The 16,958-nt window shown below is 46.2% G+C and overlaps 1 long non-coding RNA gene across 1 annotated transcript; it reads right to left on the reverse strand.

Moving 5' to 3' along the window:
- Positions 1–11,565: 11,565 nt before the first annotated feature.
- On the reverse strand, positions 11,566–16,890 carry LOC145531443 (uncharacterized). The gene is made up of 2 exons (XR_014072450.1): positions 12,922–16,890; positions 11,566–11,654 (listed from the first exon to the last, which is right to left on the reverse strand). It is a non-coding gene; the product is annotated as an uncharacterized LOC145531443 (long non-coding RNA).
- Between the last annotated feature and the right edge of the window lie 68 nt (positions 16,891–16,958).

A 16,958-nucleotide genomic window follows, 5' to 3' on the forward strand; every position in this document is an offset into this window, starting at 1 on the left:
AATTTACTTGCCAATGCAAGAGATGCAGTTTTGATCCCTAGGTTGGGAAGATCCCCTGGAAAAGGAAACTGCAACCCACTCCAATATTCTTGCCTGGAAAATTCCATGGACAGAGGAGCCTGGCAGGCTATAGTACATCGGGGTCACAGAGTCAGACACACCTACCCATGCACACTGGTCACTGGTTAATTCTTTCTATAAGTTCTCACTTGGAAACTCCTATTTACTATATCTTGGTGAGTCAGTAAAAACTTCTAATTTCAAAAAAACACATACACAAAATAAAAAACAACAACAAAAAAGCAAACTTCCAATTCCATACACTCTACAATTAGATTGAAGGCATTCAGACCAAACAAGAAACAGATAAATCAAAGCGAAGTTGGATCCAGGCCCAAGTCAACTTTCTAAGATAAAGAAGAGAAATGGGGTCACTGAACTGTGAGACGGGGGCTGGAGGCATTTAAATCTACAAACCAGAGGTCAGGGTGACATTATTAGTACAGAAAACTTGGGAATATACATCCAAGGTAATTGATACTGGGTTATGTCTTGAGGGCAGGTGTGGGCATATTCGCATTTTTGAAAGTTCACTGTGGCCACAGTTTGAAGGGTGGAATGAAAAGGTAGAGATTGGAGACCCAGGAGAGGTTATTACAGTAAACCAGGTGGGAAACCATAAAGAGGTAAATCATTGCATTGGCTTTGGAAACAGGGGAGAAGGCAAAGTTTAAGGCAGTCAAGAGGCAATTCTTCCAGTAATTGATGATAGATAGGATGTCGAGGAAGGAGTTAAAGATGATTTCAAGTTTCTGCCTTGGGCAACTGGGAGAACTGTAATTCTATCCACTGAGATGCAAAAGAGCAGATATGTGGGGGAAAGGTGCCTATTTCTTTGATGGTCAGGGAGGGGATTATGGAAGAAAGGCAGTGAAAGGATCATGGAATCCATATTTAGACTAAGTTGGCCTAACCAAAATACCTAGAAGGGAGGAAATTCTGAGTAAGGCTTAAGTCTTAAACTGGAGTCTGTAGTAATTCTTTATACCAAAAATTGTCCATTAAAATATGGTTGCTTAACTTTCACTGTAGAAGATAAAATTATTGTAGCACCATTAGATTACTGTTAGTTCTATACTATTAATCCTATCTAATTGGAAATGGAAATGACACTAAAAAGTACAGGGAAAAGAAAAAAGGAGTCAGACTAATCCTTCTACCAAGTCTCTTTCTTTGCATTTATTCTATATATGTTTCATCTGCAAATTCATTCCTCCTTTACATCTAGCTCCATTGGGAGCCCGTAAATCACTAAGGCTCCCCCTCACCCCCATACACTCACCTCGCAGGGATAGGCATATGACCTAGGACAGCCAGTTAGAATACCCCAGCCCTCTTGCATCCAGTGATTGGTTCAGGAGTAATCAGTGTCCCAAGCAGCACCAATCACATTCTTCCTTCTGATGGCTGTAAGGATGTTGGAAAAGAGCATCTATCTCTCTGCCAGGCCTGCTAAGCACCACAGGGGGAGAGTCTGTGGTTGCTGGGTACCGTTTTGTCTTCTCGGATGTGAGACTGAAGCAAACAACAGCTCTCAGTTTCCAAGTTATGCTAGTCAGAACACATCTCCTTCCCCACTTTAAAATTTTTCTTATTATAGTTTGAGATGTTTTTCACTTGCCCAAGAGCTCTGACAAGGTTCCTTCGTGTCCACAGACAAAGCCCATGGCCCTCCCTTATATGCCCCTACTGCTTTATTGAGATATCATCATATACCATGCCCTTCACCATTTTAAGTACAATTCAGTGGACCTTTTTGTACATTGACAGAACTGTACAACTACCACCATTATCTAATTTTAGAATATTTTCATTGTCCCCAAACGCAATCCCACAAGTATTAGTCATTTCTCACTACTTCCTTTGGTAATCACTAATCTACTCAATGTCTCTATGGATTTTCCTGTTCTGGACACTTTGTGGAAATGGGATTCTACAGTATATGGATTTTGTGTCTGGTATCTTTCATTAAGCATGATGCTTTCAAAGTTTATCCATATTATAGCATGTATTATTACATCATTCTTTTTTATAGCCAAATAATAGTACCCATTTTGGTTATCTATTTATCAGTTGATAGACATTTGGAGTATTTCCACTTTGAGGCTACTATTAAAATGCTGCTATATTTGTGTAGGTGTTCTTGTGTGGACATATGTTTCGGTTCTCTTGGGTATCCATCGAGGGGTGAAATTGCTGAGTCACATGGTAACTCTATGTTTAAACTTTTGAGGAACTGCCAAATTATTTTCCAAAATAGATGCATCATTTTACATTCCCACCAGCAATGTATGAGGGTTCAAATTTTTCCACATCGTCACTACACTTCTTATCATCTGTCTTTTTTACTTTGTCATCCAAATGGATATGAAGTGGTACCTAATTGTGGTTTTGATTTACATTTCCATGGGGGAATATTTCATGTGCTTATTGGCCACTTGTAAACCTTTTTTGGAAAAATATATAAAAGTTGAGTTATTTGCCGTTTTTTTGTTGGGTTGTAATAGTTCCTCACATTTTCTGGTTATAAGTCTATTACCTATAGGATTTGCAAATAAATATGTTCTCTCATTCTGAAGGTTGCTGTTTTACTTTCCTTATTGTGTTCCATGAAGGACAAAACCAAAAAATTTTAATGAAGTCCAATTTATTTATTTTTCTTTTTTCACATGTGCTTATGGTATTATATCTAAAAAAAAAAAACACAAAACAAAACCATGGCCTAAGCCAAGAACATAGAGATTTACACTTAGAATGCTTTCTTCTGAGAGTTTACAGCTTTAGATCTATGATCCATTTTGAGTCAATTTTGTATCCTGTTACTTCTTGCCTCTCTCTCTCTCTTTGTTCTTGTCCAGTTGCGCTATGATTTCTGGTACACAAACATCCTAGGTATATTTTTTAGAGGACTTGAATAAATATGGATCTCCAAAAGGACTTTGAACTTATATAAGCTTAGGAAAGTTTGCAGAGTATATTTCCCTCTTGAATATTCAGTGTATATTGACTCATTAGAGGCTTAAAGTCAGCAGCAGGAGAAGAAACCATTGTGTTTTGGTTCATCTTGTGCTTACAGATACCACAGTCTGATGAATGCCATGTTGTGCGTCCCTGATGCCCCTTTGGAAGAGGACTCATTCCAGCTGCTGACAGTGCCCCTGGGGGCCACCCCTCAGCTGTTGGCCACCCTAGGCGATTGGCTCCTCTGAGTTTAGCTACCTTATCCAAAGTCATGCTTCCTTCCAGGAATGGACCACAGCCAAACACTGATTGGCCTAGGGATGTAAACGCCTGGCTATCTCCCCCAAATCATGACAGATTTGCAAGTTCATTTCATCTTCAGAATCCCTGCTGCCCCAGCTGAGGCCGCCCCTTAGTCAGCTCTCCTCTCTCTGATCCTGCTTCCAGCCTATCCCTTCTCTTTCTCAAGTGTCAATTCTAAAAACATGCCTTCAGAACTGGCTTCCATGCAAAACAGCCTCTCAGCAGCTGCTTCTAGGAAAACCCAACCTGTGACCAAAAAGAATTTCCTAAACACGTTGGAGTACCAAATTTTAATTTTTAGGGAACACTTACTACCAGGGTGGCAGTCAGGAACACCACTTTGGGAAATGTAAATCTAGCAGAAGCAAGACTTGCAACCAAAAGAACTGATGTACATTCAGATTTGTCTGCTGATTGGCTATTTGATCTTTTAAAAAAACACTTTTATTTATTTGGCATAATGGATCTTTAGTTGTGGCATGGGGGATCAGGTTCCCTAACCAGTGATCGAACCCAAGCCTCCTGCACGGGCCCCCTGAATGGGGAGCATGGAGTGTCTGGCTATTTGATCTTGATCCAGCTTCCTATTATGCTGGACCTTCAGTCTATCCTCAATAAAATGAGCACCGTAATATCCACATCCGGAAATCTGAACAGGCCTATAAGTGCTTAGTTGATCCTTCCAAAGTGAAAGTGTTAGTCGCTCAGTCATGTCTGACTCTTTGTAATGCCATGGACTGTAGCCCACCAGGCTTCTCTGTCCATGGAATTCTCCAGGCAAGAATACTGGAGTGAGTTGCCAATCCCTTCTCCAGGGGATCTTCCCAACCCAGGGGTTGAACCCAGAGTCTCCCATATTGCAGGCAGATTCTCTACTGTCTGAGCCAGCAGGCAAGCCCAATCCTTCCAAAAGATCTCCACAAAGCAGGGGGTTTGTGTAGTTTATATACTACTATGTTCCAAGTCCCTAGAGCTATCTGGTACATAGTAAGCATTCTATAAATATTTGAATTCATTAAGTAAATAACACACAACTAACCGTGGAAAGTTTTATTGAGGTATATTTCCTGTCCATATTGTTGAATAGGCCATTTGTGAAAAGGAAAAGTGGAGATTACTTTCACAAGATCTGCTAGCTGACCTTTCCCATACTCACTGGGGGCCATAAAAACACTGGCACCATTACTATGAGATTTCTCGGGCAATGTCCCACAAACCTTTAAGTACAGCCACCAATTTAATTTGCTGACCTTTCCTGTAATTTCTGGTGTAGGTCATAGTCTTGAGCAAATAAGCTAAAAAGTCACTTGCATTGACTATTGTATTAGATTAAAGCAAGCCTCATAAAGTCCCAGTGAAATGCATTTTGAAGGCTTATTAATTTGAATTGGAAAACATCTTGAAGCTTACTGAGAAGAATCAAAATGTCATGACATGTTTTGCCTGCTGTACCATGAACAGGATGGAGACATTCAACTTTATTTAGCACATCCCAAGGCTTGTGTTACTGGAGTAAGACATGGCAACCCGCTCCAGTATCCTTGCCTGGACAATTCCATGGACAGAGGAGCCTGGAGGGCTACAGTCCATGGGGTCACAAAGAGTCAGACGTGACTGAAGCAACTGAGCACACACAGGCGTATGTTGTTAGGAGTTTTTCCTACTGGCAGTGGCACCAGAGAGCAAGAGTGAATAAAATTCCTCGGGGCAGCATTGTTTGTGTTGGATTTTATGCATGATTTTGCTAAAAGACATAGTCTCTTCCCATAGGAAGACTTCAGGGGGACTAACACCCTTCTAGAAGCAGGAAAGTTTTGGGATTTTGCTCTTGACTCTCAGGCATAATTTAAGGGGAGAAAAACACATCACCACAAGCTCCTAGAAGAAGAACAAAGAAAAGACCCATGTGGAGAGATCCAATCAGGTAGAAGAGGGACACAAGGATGCTGCTCGTTGTAGCTGGAGCTTAAGAAGACATGCTGAAGAAGCTGTCACCTGAATTGTGTCCTGAAGACTAAATATTTCTGATGGTGAGGTTATGAGGGCAGGGCATTCCAGGAACAGTGCAAATGGTATAATCCTAGAAACCAATCGAGACAGGGTACAGGGCACCAAAGGGAAATGTGATGGGCAATGAGAATGCAGATGGTGCTGGGAATGAAAGAGTCATGAACATTTTACTACATGTGATTAATCACTGAGTTAGCAATTCTCTTCTCTAGTTCTCACATTGTATCTCATGCCCCAAGTCTTGAAGCAAGTTTTAAACTATAAAACTACACGGAAACAACATATCTGAAGGTCAGGCTTCTGAAAAGTTTGTGTCTCTGGAATAAAACCTTGAATGTCAAAATAATTGAAAACAAAAGAGAAGAAGAGAGAATAAGTAAGAAAGAGAAAGATAAAGGAGAAGGAAGAAGAAGAGAGAGAAAAGGGAAAACAGAAAGATCTCCAGGAATCACTAAAACCTTATTGCAGAGGATGGGTTTAGGAGTTCAACAGTCTAGGCTTGAATTCTGATCCTGTCACTTATTAATCCTAAGTGGGACCTCACTAAGGTCCCATGGGACTTCACGAAGCTCCATTTCTTGTGATGCAAGTTGGCATCACAGTCTCACCCACCCTGGGGGTGGGGACTAGATGGAGATAGTCTTAAAGCCTCTTGTGAGTGACCTCAAGCAGGGGGCACTAAATCTGTCTACCTGCTCGGTGAAGCTGCCAGCTGCTCTCACTACCTCCTGGCACTAAAGCTCATGGCTTTTCTCAAAAGGCAAGTTCTTCTGTTCTTAATCTACTGTCTGTATTCAAATGAGATTTTTTGCTTACCTTGTTTGTTGGACATTGGCACTCAAGCAGGAATGTTATCAGAGGGAGAGTCTCCTGGAAACATACATGATCACCCAGGCTGGCAGCAGAGGGCAGGACCAGCAATGCAAATTGCATGTCTACACTGTGCTTGTTTGGCTACGTCTTAAAGCATCAAGAGGACACAGTGGGTGTGGTAACAGTGTCCTTGAGTTGGAATGAAATGCTGAATTCCTTCCTTCAGTCCAAGTACCTTCCATTACCAAAGCATCAGGAATGATGTGGGGATGATAGAGGGTGAACATGACAGTTGTTTTAAATGGAGATGGTAACAAACCAGGCAGTCTCTCACATGGCTAGGACATTTTTCATTCAAAACAGTCAAAATGAGCAAATGTTTGAGTCATCTGAAAAAAATTTTACTTCCAAAGGAGGCTGTAGATGACTTATTTTCCAGGAATGTTTGATAATGAATCGTCAAATCTGCTGAGTGAGGTGAGAAGCAGGTGCTCACAGATTGTTTGCCGATTGAATGGGTTCTGTTTTGCTTTTGTTGTGCACAATGAAACAGGTAAAACCACCATTTTTTCCCTCATTGGTGCCTCAACTTCATCCCAAAGGATGGATCCTCTTATCCCAATATTCCCTGTTCCAACTCATGGCACTGCCATCCTGAGCCTTCCAGACTGGAGATGGGGGGATGTCTTCAAGTCTTCTCTGCCCCTCTTCTCTGCATCAAGATGATGGGCCAGTCTACAAACACTTTTCTGTAACATTTTTTCCGTTTGTGTCCATCTCTTGAGTCCTACTTAAACAGATGATTCTTTTTCACCCTGAGGTTGCAGTACCTTCGAGAAGGCAGCTATCCTTTAAATCCATCCCATTCTACACCCCACATGAAAATGGTCATCCAAGAATCTGGCTGGGACTTTCCCACAACCTGATCATGAGCACCTCTCCTAAAGTACTTTCAGCCTCTGCTTCTCAGCAGCAGGGTGAAGGCATACTCATTGGAAACATTGTTGGAAGGGGCAGAGTCACTTCTGGGAGGAGCCCTCCATTGCTGGGATGAGAGACCCTCTGGAGCTTTTCTCTTCCTTCTCCCACAGTGACCAGTGTGCCCCAGACAGTGGCAACACCATCAGCCTGAGTCCTGGGGTAAGGGCAGTGTAAGGACAGTGTGCAGTGCAGCCTGTAGCTGCCCCATGAATGTAACTAACATATATGGCAAGTCCAGCTTGTGGTCTTAAGCCATTGGGGTTTAGTGGTTGCTCAGAACTGAGCCCATGTTGACTGATGCATCCTTCCCCAAAGGCTTCAAGGCTCCCCATTATACTGAGACTCTCTTCCAAGCCCTTTCACATAGCATTGAAGGACCTCTGATGCAAATCTACCCTTCTACTTGCTCTCCTGAGCTGTCCCTTTACACAGTCTGTATCTCAACTGAGCTGGACCAGTTTCAGCTCCCCAAGCCTCCACCCTCTTCCCTCTATTCCATGTGTGCATGGGTGCTAAGTCACTTCAGTCATGTCTCCATGTCTTTGCGACCCTATGGATGATAGATCGCCAGGCTTCTTTGTCCATGGAATTCTCCAGGCAAGAATACTGGAGTAGGCTGCCATGGCCTCCTCCAGGGGATCTTAAAATGCTTTTCCCCATGCTTCCCATCACCAGTCAAGACCTGTGCCTCCCTTAATACCTCCCTCAGACATAATTTTTCAAATGTGGCCTTTCCTGATTCCTCCTGCCCCTACCTTAGTCCCCTGAAGTGTCTCTGTTCTCTGTCACTCTAATCACTCTGTAAGGTCCTTAGGTGAGAAACCTGTCACCCTTGGCACTATACCCTTATTACCTACAAGCCAAGCTCAGAAACACCACCATTCAGTGCTCCTGGAGGGAATTCCCTGCTGTGGATTTTACAAATAAGACACCGCTAGCCAATGAGATGCAGGTTTCCACCGGAAAAGTTCATCATAAGTGATTCCTGGACCACAGGGGATCGTTTTTTTTTTTTCCTCTATGGTTTGTGTTTTGTTTTTAACAACGAAGCTCTGGTCACGATGAATAAGCCCTTTAGAGGACACTAGTTATTTCCTTCTCTTTCTCATGTCTCCCAAAAAGAAGTGGGTAAAAAGCCCTGCAGGGTGAACGGAAGGTTTACGAAGACATTTAATTTTTCAGAATTTTCTAAAGCAGACTACAAATCAGCCTAACTGATTCCAGTTGTGGGCCGATGTGAGTCTAGGCTCACATCTTCTCCGCCAAGCAGACTGGGTAAAGTTTTAGCCAAGTCTCCATATGGCTGGTGTTCGGTACATATTTGTGATGGATTGACTGCATTCTGGGTGCCAGATCCAGGCGTTTCCAAAGTGAAAAGAAATACTGATGGCTCTCTCTTTTCCTGTGTTAAAAAGTACAATGTGTACAGCATTCCGTGGGTCCCTGGGACTGGCCTGAATGTCTTCCAGTGTAATCAAACCCCCGATTGGTCTGAACTCAGAGGATGCAGTGGAAAAGCAGAAAATAGAATTTTTTTATGTCACACTTGGGCCCTAATGAGTCTCCATGAATCCCCTGGTTTCTCCTGCCTCTTGGATACCAGCTGCCCTCTTTATCTGGACAGCAAGGTTCTGACCTTCACAAATGAATGTCTATATTTTCTAAGTCAGTGCTCTTAAAAGGAACCGTGAGAGCAGAAATGGGATTCACCAAAAGTATACTAAGAGGCTGAAAGAATCAGGAAATCTGAGAATCAGATTCAGAGATCTCATTGCCCTCCAGAATCAATTCATCATGGACCAGCCCAGGGTGAGACCCACCATCTTTCCTGCTGGTCTAGGGTTTAGGCTTCTGTTCTCCAGGCTAGAATTATAGTCATTCCTTCTCTGCCCTTGGAATCTTCTTCAAGGACCTCTGCCTCCAGCTATGGTGGTTGGCTGGTCCAGCTTGAACAGTATCTGAAGGGCGAGGCCAAGGTCACAGGCCCACACTCTTAGTTGGCACCTGAAGATGTGCCATTCTCGGGGGGCCTCACTACTCATAGTTTGAGCCATGAAGGAAAGTGTGAATTTTGCATCGCCTATCTCCCACCAAGACTCAGGTGGGGGACCTTACCTCACACAGGGTGGAGCTTAGATGCAAAGTCACCAAGAAGCATGATAATGTCCACATCTAACCAGATATGCAGCACTCACTGCATTGTGTGTCTGTGTTCTTTGGTTTACCAACTCCTTCTGGAGCAACTGGAAACAGGATGTGAAGGGGGAGGCCAAGGTGACCCCCACACCCATTTTGGGGACTCCCATGCAGTCCCAGCAGCTAAGGCCCCAGAGTGCCCGCACTGTGCCTAGTGTGGCTGGAAGACTCTCATTCTGTGGGACTGTTTGTACCCTGGTTGGTACAAGCCCATCTCTCAAACCAATTGGAGAATTGGGAGAGTATCTCAAACTTGGTACCAACCCCCTGGGGACCTTGTTAAGGCACAGATTTAAGGGTTGAGGCTGGGATCCTTCATTTCTAATAAGCTCCCAGGTGACATTGTGGCTGTAGTTTGTGGATGTACCCAGAAGATCTGAGCACAAGAGGTCAGCATGCCTAGAGTGCTACAAACCTGGAGAGCACTTTGATGGATCACAGCACCATGGAGCTTCTTGGGGCAGGGGGGGCAAGATCCTAGCCTTGACAAACTGGCAGGAGTTCATTAGATGGCCTGGCTTGAGCCTGGAGGTGTAATAGACCAAGCCTGATGCACCATCCTGGTTCACCCAGATCTGTCCTGATTTAAGTGCCGAAGGCCTTGCGTCCCGGGAACAAGTATCGTATTTCTCTGATACTTGCCCAGTCACACCAGCCAAAGGCACACAGCAACGGCATGCCATTTGCTCAACAGGTTGGCCAAGTTTACCCTCTGCAGGCTGAAGTCACAGGCAGTCTATTTCATTTCTGATCTTAGTAAAGCCTTGGAAAGGAAGCAGTGAAGTTTTTGATTATTTTTTCCTTAATATCTTAGTGATATCAATCTTCACATCACTGTTTTACGGTAATAGTTCTTAAGGCTTTCTTTCATTACCCAGAAAACTTTGTGGTGTTGTTGTTCAGTCGCTAAGTCATGTCCAAATCGTTGAGACCTCCATGGACTGAAGCAATCCAGGCTTCCCTGTCCTTCACTATCTCTGGGAGTTTGTTCAAACTCATATCCTTTGAAGTCAGCGATGGGACTTCCCTGGCAGCTCAGATGGTAAAGAATCTGCCTGCAATGCAGGAGACCCAGGTTCAATTCCTGGGTTTGGGAAGATCCCCTGGAGAAGGGAATGGCAACCCACTCCAATTTGCTCACCTGGAGAATTCCATGAATAGAGGAGCCTGGCAAGCTACAGTCCATGGGATCAGGAAGAGTCAGACATGACTGAGCGAGTAGCACTTTTCATTTTCAGAAAACTTTACATTCCTATCACGTATTCCAACATGCATATGAAGTGTCAATAGCACTACTGGAGGCCCCAGGAAAACCAGTCTTGGTGCTGCTCAAACCAGGTCACTATATTGCAGCAAACCAGTTGTACCGGTTCATTGTAAAGCGTCTGAATCAGCCATGGCCATGGAGACCCAGCCACATCCCCTGGGTTGAACCTTAGCGCACAGGTTCAGTAAGCCAACTTGTCCTCACGTGTAGAGTGGACCGTCCCACAGCTGAGGCTTTTCCTAAAGAAATGGGCTTATTTGCTTTGATTAGCTTCCTCCTCACCCACAATCATGTTTTTCATTCCTGGTGAGCCGGAAAGACGCTCATTAAATTTGACATCTAGATTCCCTGCCAAAGAAACCTGAGCAAAACCCCCAAAGGACAAGCTGCCCCTTTTCACGGAGTGACTCCTCCAGCCAGCTGATGAGCCCATGGACCTGGAGGTGGGTTGGGGAGGGAGCAGGTCACCTGCACAAACAGCATCCAGGTTCTGATCCTGCAAACGGTCCCCACCTGCCTCAGAGCTTCAGGCCTTCTGCTGGCCTGGGAATGTGCTCCTATTGGAACATGGAAGCCCTGGGTTCAAGGTCACAAATTAGCCTCTGCTTCCTCTCCTATCCCTCCTCCCCTCTTTCCTCCTCTTCCTCTCCCTTTCTCCCATCTCTCCTCCCCCTTCCTCTTCCTCCTCTTCCTTTCTCTTCCTCTCCCTCCCCTTTCTCCTCCCCTCCTCTCTGCTCCCTGCCCTTCCTGCCCCTGTTACTGAGTCCAAGCTCACTCTGTTCACCACATGACAGGCCAATAAACCAAGAGATGAGGTGTGGGGGCCAGAAATATGACTTAATTCAGAAAGCTGGCAGGCCGAGAAGATGGCAGACTAGCGTCTCCAAAATACCCATCTTACCGGGGTCTGGATGTCAGGTTCTTTTATAGCACAGAGAGGGAGAGGAGGTGAGGAAATAAAGTAAATAAGGCCATTGATCTTGCAAAATAGGAGGGAATGTGTTCATTTCTTTTCTTCTGCAGCCATTCACAGGTGGGCAGGGTCAAGATTGTCCCCTAAGAACTGAACAAAGCCACTTCGGTTTAACATTCAGAAGAGTGAGCTAATGCATTGGAAAAGATTCTGATGCTGGGAAGGATGGAGGGCAAGAGGAGAAGGGGAGACAGAGGATGAGATGGTGATTGGATGGCATCACCGATTCAATGGACTTGAGTTTGAGCAAACCCCGGGAGATAGAGAAGGACAGGGAAGCCTGGTGTGCTGTAGTCCATGGGCTCATAAAGAGTCCAGGGCAACTTGGTGACAGAACAGCAACAAGAGGGGCAGAGTTCCCTGAGGCAGGCCACTATGTATGATTATAATAACAAAAGCAACATAAAGCAAGGATAAAGTCAAAGAAACAGATCCAACATGGAGTCACAATTGGCTTCTCCCTGTTACACCTTCTGCCTCCCTCCCAGTCTCACACACAAGTCTCTCTCTTCCCTTTCCTCCTTCAGAACTTTGAGGCTGCCAGCTCCGGGTCTTTCAGTTACTGTTATCTTTTGCAAACTTGACCCACTAGGAGCTGAGAAACCTGTTTTGGTCCATGTACGGATTTTGGTTTGAATCTTTAACTTTCTGAGCTGTGGCCACACCAAGTCTTCACTGTCATGGTCTGTGCCTGGGTTGGAAAAGAATTTCCAGACCTGAGGCAGAATGAGAGGAGAACAGAGTTAGAGTGGGAGATGCTGTTGGAACCGTGGGCGGGCTCAAGGGAGAGCCAACGTCTTTTGCAGGCTAGTAGATGGGACAAGTGGACTCATTGGAAAAGACCCTGATTCTGGGAAAGATTGAGGGCAGGAGGAGAAGAGGGTGACAGAGGATGAGATGGTTGGATGGCATCACCGACTTTGTGGATATGAGTCTGAGCAAATTCCAGGAGATGGATAGTGAAGGACAGGGAAGCCTGGCGTGCCACAGTCCATGGTGTCAGAAAGAGTTGGACATGACTTAGCGACTGAACAACAAGAAGCCAATTTTTATAGCCTTGAGACAAAGAAAATTCCTACTGGAAGGGTGGCATTAGGTGATTGGTTAGGACGCTACAGGGTGGGTAATAAGGTGATTTTATTGTTGTTTAGTCACTAAGTTGCATCTGACCCACAGACCGTAGCCCATGAGGCTCCTCTCTCCATGGGATTTCCCAGGCAAGAATACTGGAGTGGGTTGCTATTACCTTCTCCAGGAGCTCTCCCCGACCCAAGAATCAAACCTAGGTGTCCTGCATTGCAAGCACATTCTTTATGGTCTGAGCCACCAGGGAAGCCCAATAGGGTGGGTATTTTACCTTATATGGGGTCAGGGAGCTAGTTGGTTTAGATCAGGAGGCTCATAGCAACAGTTGCTATGGGGCTCGGTTAAGTCTGGACAGTTTTCTTCTGTGACGTTGGTATAGAGCTCCACACTAAACTAAACTGCAGCCTGATCAGAGAAAATCCCTGTGTCTCCCGTTGGACCTGCTGGTGACCCGAACCCCACAGTTCACTGGACTTTCCTCCCTGGGGTGACTCCTCCCTGAGCTACTTAGGGAAGTTGCCCAAATCATTTTCCACTGACTTTTAGAAGATGGTGGGCAAGATTAGGGAGTAAACTGAGGACAAAAGAAGTCTACACATCAGAGTTCGTCGGGGAGACTGTGTGCTTTGGGAGCTGAACGCTCAAGAATTTGAGAATCAGCGCTCAATACAAAGATTCAACTGTCAACTCTGCTCATGCCCCAGCCTTGACCTGGATTCCTTCTCTTATGTGGCCCGGGTTCTGACCAGTGTCACAGGAGCGCCATCTTGGCTAGTCCTCAGTGACGGGCCCTCGCTGGCCAGAGCAGCTGCTGGCCTCTGTGCGCAGGGACTGTGACCCTCCGGCAGCGGGAGGGACCAGGGTGTGGAGGGAGAGGCCGGTGAGGAAGTGACCGGTGTGTCCCAAACGTGGGCTGGCTCCAGGCCTTTCTTCCCACCTGAGAGCTGGCAATTTCTGCTGAGATTTTTATAAAACATGCAGAGTCAGCTTTCTGTCTGATCTTGTTAGAAGTCACCATTTCCTTCTCTCTGGGGCCGCTCTCACCTTTGTGACTAGGTTTGGGCCCCTGCTCTTTCTGTAGGAGGAATTATGGTTCATTTCACCAAAACTTTGCAGTTGATGGTGGTGTTGCAGCAAGGGAGACCCATTCCAGGGCCTGAAAGGGGGGGCTCTTGTCTAACACTCGGAAATGCATTGTCCTAGGAGACACATGCGCTGACAAAGCAAGAGGCTTCTTTGGGAAGGGGCCCCCCGGGCCAAGAGCAGGAGGGTGTGGGGACCCAAGAGGACTGCTCTGCTACATGGCTCTCTCGGTCTTGGGTCTTATGGTGATGGGATTAGTTTTCAAATTGTCTGTGGCCAATCACTCTGACTCAGGGTTCTTTCTGGTGACGTACTCATTGCTCAGCCAAGATGGATTCCAAGCAGAAGGATTCTGGGAGGTAGTAGGACATATGTCATCTCCTTTTGAGCTTTACTAAACTCTTCTGGTTGGTGATGGCTTATTGGTTCCATGTTCCTTACCAGGACTTATCTGTTGTCAAACAACTCACATGAATGGTTACTATGGTGCCTGGCCAGGGTGGGCAGTTTCAGTCAGTGTGTTTCCCCTTAACAGTGGTGTTAAGCATTAAGTCCCCAGGAAAGCAGGGTCCTGGGCCTGCGGTGGATTCCCACACCCTGGGCCCAGGTGGCAGGAGTGGCTTGGAGTCCATGAGGCTAGGGTTGGCAATCAGGCAGCACAGCCCTGCCTGGGACTCATGGGTCCTACAGGACACTCTACCAGAGCCATCCCTGCTCTGTCCTGGAGCCCCGGGCTAGCCTGGAAATGCTGTGCAGAGCTGTGCAGGCTTAGAGGAGCATGCGACGTGAGGCCAGACCTCACAGGGCTCCAGTCTCGACCTTGATATACATTAGCTGTGCAGCCTCCATCCAGGTAGGCACTTCTCTGTATCCCCATTTCTTTCTTTCTCTCTCCTTCTTCAGGGCGGTTATGATGATCGGATGAGAGTATCTGTACACTTAACCCCAGAAGTGCCCAGTAACTGACCCTTGGCTTAGGGAACATAAGGGAGAAAGAGGCAGCAGGCAGTGAGAAGTAACGAAGAGGGGGAGAAAAGGGCAAAAACCTCAGCAGAAGAGATACAGGAATTGACCTTGACCTTGACCCTTAGGTACACTGTTTGCATGACGGATGCAGACAGAAACAGCTTGCTTTGGCACCACTGGTGGTATCAAGAAAACTGCATCTGAGAGCAGGGGCCTCACCACTGACAGCTGTGCGAACGAGGGAGCTTGATTTGTACAAAGGTCTCAAGGTCCTCATAGGGAAGATGCCAACCCACTCCTGGACATAGGGTTCATGGATGGACTTCTCTTTTCTCTGAGGCAACTAGCAGTTTTCTCAGTTTAGAACTTGGAGCTGATAGCTGAGAGTAACAGCATTCTTTAAACATTTTTCTTGTCCTTCATCTGTCCCCATCTCAACTCACAGGCTCCCCTAGAAGCGCCCGGCTTGCTAGGAATTTCTTCCAACAATTCCAACCATCCCAGCTGTCACATCCAAGAACCACTATTTTTGATAACAAGGGTCAGAGTGCTGGGGGGCCTCTTTCGTATTGAGGCTGCACCCTTGTGCTGGTGCTGGCTACTTGGCGGCCCCGAGCTGAATCAGGCCTGTGGTGCAGTGTGTGTGTGTGTGTGTGTGTGTGTGTGTGTGTGTGTGTGTGTTGGAGTATGGGATGTCGACCCTCCTCCAGCTTCCAGCACTGCTCACGTCCAGGAAGGTAGGGCTGCATGGCTTTGAGGGGAGAGAGTTTGCCTTTGAAAAGCATTTCTGGTCGTTAGTGAAATCTCTCCCACTTCCTCTCTTTGACCCAGTGTAACTTTTTGCAACCGATTTCAATCAGGAAGGCTGAGTTTTAAGTCTACACGTTTATTTGCAGACAAACTCCTCTATGGCTGCATTCTCGTGGCTTCGCTTCAGTTCAGTTCAGTTCAGTCGCTCAGTCGTGTCTGAGTCTTTGCGACCCCATGGACTGCAGCATGCCAGGCCTCCCTGTCCATCACCAGCTCCCAGACTTTACTCAAACTCACGTCCATTGAGTCAGTGATGCCATCCAACCATCTCATCTTCTGTTGTCCCCTTCTCCTCCTGCCTTCCATCTTTCCCAGCATCAGGGTTTTTTCATATGAGTCAGCTCTTCACATCAGGTGGCCCAAATATTGGAGTTTCAGCTTCAACATCAGTGGCTTAGAGAAGGTGTATTCTTGCTAAAGTGCTGTCTCTGGGCTGGGGTGGGGGAAGGGGCATCACTCCAAAGAGGTGGGGGGCACATATGGGCATGGCTGTGTGTTAGCCGTTTTCCTCCCCCTTTCCTTTCCGAAAGCTCTAATTATGTATCTTGGAAAGAAGACAGAACGAGGGGTGGTAGACACACACACACACACACACATACACACATCCCCAACATGTCTTCTCTTGAAAATTTCAAGCACAGCACTGCCATTTTTAAGGGGCACTTGTATCTGTGCGATGGCTGAACAATGCAGAGAGATATTAGTGCCTAGTACTGGCTTAACACAGGCCTGCCCAGGATGCCATCATGTTCAACTCCATCAGGAAAGCATGTGCTTGACCATAAAAGCTTACCCAGGGCCAGGGTGTTGGGGGAGACCTCCAACTGCAGGTGAGTGAACTGTGAAAGCTCCGACCTGGAGGAGTGTTCTCTTGGCAAACAGCAGGCCATGGAGGGTCACTGGGCCCTGCTGCACGCTCCTGATGACAATCACAAAAAGGAAGCAGGATGCAACCCATAGGATGGAGGTACTGGGGGCCCTGACAACATCGGACAGTCTTTATTCCTGTCCTTTTTCCTGCTTCTCCTTCCATCCCAGCCTCTCTGCCCCACTCTGAGTGAGAACGTCTCATAATAGATTGTCTCCCTCGCTTCCCATGGTTCGACATCCTGACACACACGTGACTGTGTTAGTCTGTTCCATATGCTGTAACAAAAGACGCCAGAGTGTTTTGGAGTCTGGAGACTTGAACCATAGGCATTTCTTTGCTCAGTTTCTGCAGGCTGGACATCCAAGGTCAAAGTGTCGGCAGGTTTGGTGTTTGTTGGTCTGGTGTCTGCAGCTGGCTCCCTACTGGGCTTGCAGATGGAACAGCCTCCTCGCTGTTGTCTCACAAACTTTTCCCTGTGCAGCTACCTCCCCTTCCCCTTGCTTCTTCTCATGAGAACACCAGCCCTACTGGGTTAGGGCCCCACCCACCCTTATGACCTCATTCAGTCTTCTTCACCA

This window comes from Giraffa tippelskirchi, chromosome 13 (genome assembly GCF_054371585.1).
Source record: "Giraffa tippelskirchi isolate mGirTip1 chromosome 13, T2T-mGirTip1v1.2.pri, whole genome shotgun sequence".
Taxonomy (NCBI): Eukaryota; Metazoa; Chordata; class Mammalia; order Artiodactyla; family Giraffidae; genus Giraffa; species Giraffa tippelskirchi.